Source organism: Cnephaeus nilssonii, assembly GCF_951640355.1.
Source record: "Cnephaeus nilssonii genome assembly, chromosome: X".
Lineage (NCBI taxonomy): Eukaryota > Metazoa > Chordata > Mammalia > Chiroptera > Vespertilionidae > Cnephaeus > Cnephaeus nilssonii.
Window position 1 is genome coordinate 33989949 of NC_137071.1, and position 10616 is coordinate 34000564.

Sequence of the window (10616 nt, forward strand, 5' to 3'; positions counted from 1 at the left end):
AGGGCATTTTCAAAACAATTTGATAAACTGTGTATTAAAACTATAATTTCCAAGGATAACAAATCAATTTTAAAAATAAATTTCTCTATTGTCACCTACTCTAAGATACATATATACAGAATATTGATGAATTATTAACAGGGGAGAAGAGTCAGGGGAAAAGGACAAGGGGAGGATCATGAAATGGATCAAGGTGAGAGCCATTGAGATTCTGGCTACATAAAAATATAATAAATTTTTCTGGAAGAGAAGTTACCTTTTAATACCTGCAAAGAAGCACCATATGTAAGCTAATGTAACAAACAGAAGCCCCTTAAGAAAAAAGCATAAATAAATAAACACAAACTAATAAATAAGCAACTCCCCTAGTTATTTGGTAAAGTAAATATGCTAACAAGCAAAACACATTAAAAAGATGGAATTTAGAAGTGAGAGAGGATCATACTTTCCAAATCATTTTTGGAATTATTTTTCTGTGATTTTTTTCTGGTACATAAGAGAAGTGGATAGGAGAGTGACTAAGAATGGCTTCCACTCCATAAAATGCAATGTACTTCTCACCTTCAAGATAAATAGATAATTTGGCCTAAGCATATTAACATTCAAACATATTGACATTATTTTTTATTTCTATTTGTATCTGGATTTCTATTTCTTCACCTTGAGTTTTTGTTTCAACATTCATACATTGTAAATTTTTATTTCTGTTTCTTGAGGCATACAGGGCAATTTGCCAGGAAAGAAACTTAGCACTGAGTATTTGCAAACAATAGTTGTTTTTATAAAGGCTTGCTCTCTGCCCTTGTAAGAAGTTTCTGGACAAACAATTGACATTTTGAAAATATTTTAAGAAAAATATCTAGATATTGGAAAGTAAAGGTCATGGGGAGCACAGGGATTTACAAAACCTAGCTTGTGCAGGCAGTGTATGATAGAGCTAAACTAGATTGATTCCATGAAGCCCTTTCTGTTACTTTTATAATGTTTCTTTACCCGCCATTCTACAACTCCCCTTGCTCAGCCATTAAATATTGTTCTTTCCCAGGTTAACTCTAAGACTCATTGTTTTTCTCTTCATGCTGTCCATTCATGCTAGACAAGCACATCTACTTTTTAAAATTTATCTTTATTGTTATAAGTATTACAGGTATCCTGCCCAGTTAGAATAAAACTGAAAATTGGACACACACATGCAAAAAAATGAAACTATATCACCAACTTACACCATACACAAAAATAAACTCAAAATGGATACAGGACTTAAACATAAGACAGGAAACCAGAAAAATACTAGAGGAATCCACAGGCAACAAAATCTCAGACATATGCCAAAAGAACTTCTTCACTGACACTGCCTCTAGGGCAATGGAAGCTAAAGAGAAAATTAACAAATGGGACTACATCAAAATAAAAAGCTTTTTTACAGCAAAAGAAACCATCAACAAAACAACAAGAAAGCCCACTGCATGGGAGAACATATTTGCAAATGCTATCACTGATAAAGGTTTAATCTCCAACATCTACAGGCAGCTTATGCAACTTAATAAAAGTAAGATAAATGATCCAATAAAAAAATGGGCAATGGACCTAAACAGAATATTTTCAAAAGAAGACAGAAGGAAGGCCAAGAGACACATGAAAACATGCTCAAAGTCACTTATTATCCGAGAGATGCAAATGAAAACAACAATGAGGTACCATCTCACACCTGTCAGAATGGCTATCATCAACAAATCAATAAACGACAAGTGTTGGCGAGGATGCGGAGAAAAAGGAACCCTCGTGCACTGCTGGTGGGAATGCAGACTGGTGCAGCCACTGTGGAGAACAGTATGGAGTTTCCTCAAAAAACTGAAAATGGAACTCCCATTTGACCCAGTAATCCCACTCCTGGGAATATATCCGAAGAAACTAGAAACACCAATCAGAAAGGATATATGCACCCCTATGTTCATAGCAGCACAATTTACAATAGCTAAGATTTGGAAACAGCCTAGGTGCCCGTCAGCAAATGACTGGATCAGAAAACTGTGGTACATCTACACAAAGGAATACTATGCTGCCATAAAAAAGAAGGAATTCTCATCATTTGCAGCAACCTGGATGGAATTGGAGAATATTATACTAAGTGAAATAAGCCAGTCAATGAAAGAAAAATACCACATGATCTCACTCATTTATGGATAATAAAGAACATTATAAACTGATGAACAAAAAGATAGATACAGAGACAGTAAAGCAACAAACAGACTTTCAAATTACAGAGGGAAAGTTAGGGAGAGGTGGGGGAGATAAGAAATCAAATGAAGGACTTGTATGCATGCATATAAGCATAAACAATGGACGCAAAACTCTGGGGGGTGAGGGCATGTATGGGTATGGGGTGGGGGGGCAATGGTAAGATATGTACACATATAATACCTCAATTAAAAAAATAAAAAATAAAATAAAATAATAAAACAAACATGTCTTGATATCTATAAAAAAAAGGGGGGGAGAGTTGTAACAAAAGGAAATAGACATGCCTGGCTGGTGTGGCTCAGTGGTCGAGCATAGACCAATGAACCAGGAGGCCACGGTTTGATTCCCAGTCAGTCCAAATGCCTGGGTTGCAAGCTTAATCCCCAATAGAGGGTGTGCAGGAGGCATCCGATCAATGATTCTCATTATTGATGTTTCTCTCTCTCCCTCTCCCTTCCTCTATGAAATCAATAAAAGTATTATTTTTAAAGAGGAAATAGACATAAAGGTAGGAAGAAAATCAGGATAGATATTGGCTTAAGAAAACTAAGGAAATAAAATTTCAAAAAGTGGTGGTGATGTGTGTCAAACACTTAGTCTTACTTACAAGTGAAAAGATGACCATTTGTAAATATTCAACTAGCTGAGAAAAGCTTACTTGAGCACAGAAGAATAAGTAACACACTGGCTAAAACACTGCTTTAATCTGTGTACATGAATGGTAATGCACCAACCATTTTAATCATGGATATAAATATTACAGTAAAATCCCAGTTTCAGCAAAGTATAACAAAAGGTGTTAGATGACCAAGTTCTCGTTATGAACCAGGAAATAATAGTTGAGTGAGTAGAGGGAAGCCTTCAATATTTGCTTGAAATATTCTTGTCCCCAAATCATCCTGAACATGTATTTTCTCTTTTTAAGGAAAAGCAATCTAAAGCAAGATGTAGACCATGTACAATTTTACCAGTAAGAGGCTAAGGGAGAGGAAGAGTCTCTGCTGCGTTCCTTACAAAGAGTTCATTTTCTCATCAAATAGTAATTACTTTTCAAATCACACGTCCCTTCCAATTTAAAATATCTCTACCATTTCAATTCCTACCACCCACCCACTAACTTAGAGCAGTAACTCACAAAAAATACCTAGATGCTTAGAAGAGGAAAACAGTGGGGGTGGTTCAGCACCTACTTTTTCCTACTGGATTAACAGCACTTCTTTCCACTTGCTAACTACAATGGTGAAGAGCACAGACTTTGATACAGACTGCCTAAGGTTAAATCCTGGCTCAAACTCTTATTAGCAATCTGACTTTTAAAAAGTCATTTAATGCTTTTTTGCTTTAGTTTCCTCATTCGTATAATGCAATAATAAAATATATCATAGAGTTGTTGTGATGATTAAGAGAGGTGAAATAGTGTTTCATCTAAGCCCAGAATATTTGTCTGATTGATTACAGTGAAATTCAAAGCACTCCTTAATGTGAGGCATGTTTGTATATATGTTGTGTTCAACTGGGATATGCTAAAGCAGAAAATTTTGTGTACTGGGTGTATACAAAGGCTTCATATAGGAACCAATATATGTGTGTTTGTTTGCATATATGAATGTGCACTCCCTTAGCATGTCTATACCTGATGTTCTAGGCCAATTGACAAAGTTTACTATTTTTTTTTTCACAAGAGTTAATATTTAAGATGATTCTTATCTTTTCTCTCTCTATGGAATATTCTACTGCAATGTTCTTTTTCCAGATTCTCAGCAGGAACATGCTTTTAAACATAATTTAATTCAATTACTTTATTTGCTTATTGTTAGTACATGTTCAAAAGTAAGCATAGCCTAGTGACCTGTAAGTATTATTAGCTTATTTTTAGGTTTTCTTCAGTGTCCACATAGACTTCCACACCCACTACCATCCTCTATGGGTCCCCAGAGACTCACATCTCTGTTTCATAGAAAGAAAGGTGTGTACATTTATCTCGCACTTGTGAAACAGCCCAGCACAAGTCACTATTGCTCCACCCTTGTCCCCCAAAAGTCTAGAGCAGAAAACAATTTGTTCCTTCTTTATTTTCTGATTTTGACTTCTTTCATAGATCAAAATATATTTATTTAGCTTTGAAACTCCTAAAGGTTTTTCAGGTAATGTTTCATTACTGTGTTTTTTTTTTAACAAACCACCATCCTGTTGCACATATAGAGGAAAGTAGATAAGCAGTGCCTGTTAAACAAATGGTAAAACAGTTCACAGCTGCTGCAACCAAGGTCTGCATTCTTGTGTGAATGCGGTTAAGCTGGGAAACTGAAGTGTGGGTGTCTATGGAAACAGCCGCCTAAGTGATTATGAGATGAGACATAAAGAAACTGACTTGTAAAGGGAGTTTGCTAGCACCAGCATCCTCCAGCAGTTACAAGTGATAACTATTTGCATTATTGCAACTGGGGCTAGGAGGACCGTTTTCAAATTATCCTTCAAACAGACTCAGGTGCTAGGCTACAGCATTTCTCTTGGATTAAAAAGGTAGTTCTGAATACTCATGCTATAAGCCAATTTTTCTGGCTGCAATCTCTAGCTACCTATTTCCACAAAGACAATCCTTTTGACTATCATCTTTTATAAGTGTGGTCACCCGGCTTCTTTGATAGCTCAAGGAGCCTTCTGTAGTGGGTAATAAGAGAGGATGGAAATAATATTAGCATTATAGTTCTCAAGTCCTGGTCCACCCAATTAATAGCCGTAACCAAGGAGGCTCCACAGCTTTTAGGAGTCAGACTGCCTGGGATATTAATTTAAACTCTGCAATTTTGTAGTTGTGAAACATGGGAAAACTACTTAACCTTTTTTTTTCTTTTTACAACTTTCTCATCTATGAAATGGTTATAGTAATGTTCCATATCTCACCTCACAGGGCCACATGATAATTTAATAAAATAATAAACATATCTGGTCTGAAGACAGATAGTCAGAATTTCAACAAATGTTACATGTCACCATCATCACCATCACCATCATGTCTATATTACTATGCAGGAAAAACCAAGTAGCCTTGTTTCTCCTTAGAGGACTCATCTATAAATTGACAATAGTGACCTGGGACTATTGAGACAAATCCCAATATTTACTAATTTTAAGCAAATGTGCCAGGTTCTGAGGTGCCACATGAATTGAACGGTGATAATAATTGTTTATTGATAATTATCCAATATATAGATAGCAAGTGACTACATGCCTCAGTCAAGGCCCCTTTTCTAAGGTAAAGTTAATTCTAAAATTAAGAAGACAGGCACTATTTCCCAGCTGTTTCAGAGTAAAGTGATCCTAGTTGCCCCCTTCACTGGCATTTCTTCAACGATTCTTGTATACTTATTCACCACTAGATTCCAGAAATAGTGACACTTTCAAGAGTATCAGGTCAGTTGTTCTAGAGCACACAGCACTTGGATAACAGATCTTTTTGTTCTTGGCATAACATACTATCAAAAATATTGGATGGATTATTCTTCATGTCCTTTGATTAGCTAAGTCTATATTTTCTGGAGAATCACAAAGGAATTCCATGCAAATTTTAGGTTTGATTATTTTTTTCTATTTCTGTGAAAAATGCTATTGGAATTTTGATAGGAATTGTACTGAATCTATAGATGGATTTTGGGTAACATGGATATTTTCACAATATTAACTCTTCGAATCCATGGAAACAGGGTGTTCTTCCAATTGTTTATGTCTTCTTTTATTTTTTCCTCAAAGTCTGATACTTTTTATTGTACAGATTTCTCACCTCCTTGGGTATGTTTATTCCCAGATATCTTATTGCTTTTTATGCTATTGCTAATAGGGTATTTCTCATTATTTTTTTTCAGATGTGTTATTGTTAGTGAATAGAAAAGTACTTGATTTCTGTGTATTGATTTTATATCTTGAAACTTTATGGAATCCATTAATCAGATTCAAGGTCAGTTCTTTAGTTGAGTCTTTGGGATTTTCAATATGTAAGCTCATATTATCAGTGAATAATGATAATTTCACTCTTCTTTCCAATTTGGATACTTTTTATTTATTTATCTTCCCTGATTGCTTCTAGGTAGTACTTCCAGTAGGTATTAAATATGAATAGAGAGAGTGGGCACCCTTGTCTTGTTCCTGATTTTAGAGGAAAAATTTTTAATTTTTTTCCATTGAGTAATATGTCAGCTGTGGGTTTGTCACATATGACCTTTATTAAGTTGAGGTATGTTCTTTCTATACCCAATCTGTTAAGAATTTTAACCATTAACAGATATTATATTTTCTCAAAAGAATTTTTGCATCTATTGAGATATTCATATAAATTTTATCTTTCATTCTCTAAGTGTATTGTATCACAAATACTAAATTGAGTATGTTGCATCATCCTAGCATCCAAGGATTATCACTTGGTCATGGTGTATAATTCTATTAATGAGTTCTTGAATTTTTTGTTAATATTTTGTTGAAAATAATTGCATCTATGTTCATTGCAGATATTACCATATAGTTTTCATTACTTGTAATGTCATTATCTGGCTTTAGGGTGTTGCTGATCTTATAGAATGAGTATGGATGTGTTCTCTCCTCTTCAATTTTTTGTGAGAATTTGAAAAGGATTGGCACTAACTCATCCCAAAATAATTGGTAGAAATCACCCATTAAGCCATCTGGTTCTGCGCTTTTTTGTGTTAAGATTTTTTTTTTTTGTAGAAACTCTGTGCTTATTTGATTACTAATTCAATTCTTCACTTGGTATTTGTCTCTTCATATTTGCTATTTCTTCTTGGTTCAGTCTTGGTAGGCTGTATAATTCTAGGAAATTACCCAGCTTTTCTAGATTATATAATATTTTGTCATATAATTGTTCATAGCAGTCTTCTACAATCCAGTATATTTTTGTAATAACAATTATTACTTTTCTACTTAATTTCTAATTTGATTTTTTGAGTCTCTCTCTTTTTTTTTTTTGGTCTGACTAAAGATTTGTCAACTTTGTTTATATTTTAGAAAAACCAGCTCTGACACTCATTGGTTCTTTTCTTTCTTTAGCTAGCCTCAATTTTATTTATTTCACTTCTGCTCATTATTATTTCCTTCCTTTGTCTAACTTTGGGCTCAACTTGATCTTCTCTTTCTAGATTTTTGAGGTTTACAGTTTGGTTATTTATTTCCAATTTTCCTAATTTTTAAAATATTTATTTATTTACCATCATAAATTTTCCTTCATAACTGCTTTTGCAACATCCCATAGTTTTTTAAATGCATAATAGTTTTATTAATTTATGCTCTCATAATCAGTATCTGAAAGTTCCCCGTTGTCCACGTCTCTGTCAACTTATGTTTTTTAATAAATCTTTATTGTTGAAAGTATTACATTTGTCCTTTTTTTCCCATTACCCTCTCCCACCCCACCTGTGGAAATCCCTTTTCATGTCCCGCGTGGTTAAGGGTTCCGGTTCAGGGTTCGAGTTCTGGAGAAGGGCCGCACACAAATGAAAAGAGACTAGAAGACATTTAATTTGGCGATATGGGGGACCAGGCGGTAGTCCAACTCTAGTGGGAGAACTACTCACTGCTCTGGCCCTGCTCTCCCTTTTATTGAGGCTATGGGGAAAACACCCATAGCGCTTAGGCAGGAAATAACAGAAATTTACACAAGATAAACAGAGGTGGAGGTTGCTTCAGCTAACAATGACTCAACTAAAGGGTGAGTGGTTAGAGCAATTAATGTTGTTGACAGCCTTCCTGGCTTCTTGTCCACATCTCTCTATTAGTGAAACAGTAATTGGTTTCCGGCACCCACCCCCAAGCCTTCACCACCCTATTGTCTGTGTCTATGGGTTATGCATATACACATATGAATACATTGGTTGATCTCTTCCCCCAACCCTCCAACCTCCCCTGCCTTCCCTCTGAGGTGTGACAGTCTGTTCCATGTTTCTATGTCTCTGGGTCTATTTTTGTTCATCAATTTATGTTGGTCACTAGATTTCACATATGAGTGAGATCCTGTGATACTTATCTTTCCCTGAATGGCTTATTTCATTCAGAATAATGCTCTCTAGGTCCATCCATGCTGTTGCAAATGGTAAGAGTTCATTCTTTTTTAAGCAGCTGCATAGTATTCTATTGTAAATATATATGTACCATAGTTTTTCAACCCACTTATCTGCTGATGGACACTTAGGCTGTTTCCAAATCCTAGCTATTGTAAATTGTGCTACTATGAACATAGGGGTGCGTACATTCTTTCTGATAGGTGTTTCTGAGTTCTTGGGATATATTCCTAGAAGTGGGATCACTGGGTCAAATGGGAGTTCCATTTTTAATTTTTTAAGGAAACTCCAAACTGTTTCCCACAGAGGCTGCACCAGTCTGCATTCCCACCAGCAGTGCATGAGAGCTCCCTTTCTCCACATCCTCACCAACACTTGTGTTTGTTTATTTGTTGATGATAGTCATTCTTACAGGTATGAGGTGGTACCTCATTATCATTTTGATTTGCATCCCTCGGGTGATCAGTGACTTTGAGCACTTTTTCATAAGCCTTTTAGTCTTCTGTATGTCTATTTGGGGAAAGTTTCTATTGAGGTCCTTTGGCCATTTTTCAATTGGGTTTTTTATCTTCCTTTTGTTAAGTTTTATGAGTTTCTTGTAAATTTTGGAGGTTAACCCCTTATCAGATGTATCATTGGCAAATATGTTCTCCCATAGAGTGGACACCCTTGTTATTTTATTGATGGTTTCTTTTGCTCTCAGAAGATCTTCATTTTGATGTAGTTACATTTGTTTATTTTCTGCTTGATTTCCATTATCCTAGTAAATGTATCTATAAACATGTTGGTATGAGAGATGTCTGAGATTTTGCTGCCAATTATTTCTTCTAGGATTTTTCTGGTTTCACGACTTACATTTAAGTCTTTTATCAATTTTGAGTTTATTTTTGTGTATGGTGTAAGTTAGTGATCTAATTTCATTTTTTGCATGTATCTATCCAATTTTCCAAACATAATTTTTGAAGAGACTTTCTTGACACCATTTTATGCTCTTGTCTCCTTTGTCAAATGTTAAATGAGCATAATGACCCCACAGATATACAAAGGATAATAAAAAATACTATAAACAACTCTACTCCAATAAACTGGACAACCTTGACCAAATGGACATATTCCTAGAAAAATACAATCTTCCAAAACTCAAATAGCAAGAATCAGAAAACATGAATAGACTGATAACTACTGTTGAAATCAAAGAAGTAATTTAAAAAAATTCCACAACAAACAGAAGCCCTGGACTGGATGGCTTCACAGGGGACTTTTACCAAATATTCAAAGAAGAATTAACAGGCAAAAATCAACAAGGAGGGAGCAAAGAGACAAAAGAGTGAAAGAACCCCAGAAGAACAGCTACCTGACATTTTTATGGAAGGAAAACTCCCCTTCCAAACAATAACATCCCTCTATATCTGCTCTCCATATCAATAGCTCTCAACATCAAAGTTATTGCGACTTTTAAGGTGATGTTGAAATGGCAGAGCTGGGAGCAGACATCTACGCCTTGTTCCTGATCTTAAGGGGGCTAGCCATGAATGTTAGAGTGGAGGCACATCTGCTGATGGTGTTACAGAGAACCGGAATAAATCAAGAAATGCTCAGAGAGTTTGGAGTCACACTTCATTCACCACAGTGGGCTTAGAGAAAATGAATTCAAATTCTAAGCAAACCTACAAGCAGAACTTCCCTTTTTATTAAAGAGCCAGCCCTATGTGCGTTTAGTGGTTATCTCACTGCTTGTCAGGAGCCAAGAGTTGGTCAAAGGATTAACTCTGACCTTACTTCAGTAAGTTACTGAAACAGGAACTCACGGAAACTAGGCCTACTTCCTCTTGCCTGAGGACAAAGCATTCCTTCTGTAGCCGCCCTTCAACCGCCACACCCTTTATCTATAGTCAGTACCCTTTACGACTTTAGCCGATTATCTACGTCCACATGACCCGTTCAGCCCCCACGCCTCCTAGGCATCTCCCCTTCTAGAAACCACATATAAGGAACACTGTAAGAATAAAATTTCGAGGCTTGATCAGAAACCCGTTTGTCTTGCCTCCATTCTTTGCATCCCTTGTCTGTCTCTCATTCTCTTAGGTGCGCCGCCTCGGTACCCCCGTTAGAAGACCCCGCTGGCCGGGGCATTTCTGGCGCCCAACGTGGGGCACCGAAGGTCGGCTCTCCGGGGAACATCTGCACATCGGTCTGGCCGGACACCCTCTTGATTCGCTGCGGAACTCGCCATGAGTGAAGACTCGTCCCTTGAGTCGCCGCGGAACGTGCCGTGAGTGAAGACTCGTCCCTTGATCGCCGCGGAGCTGC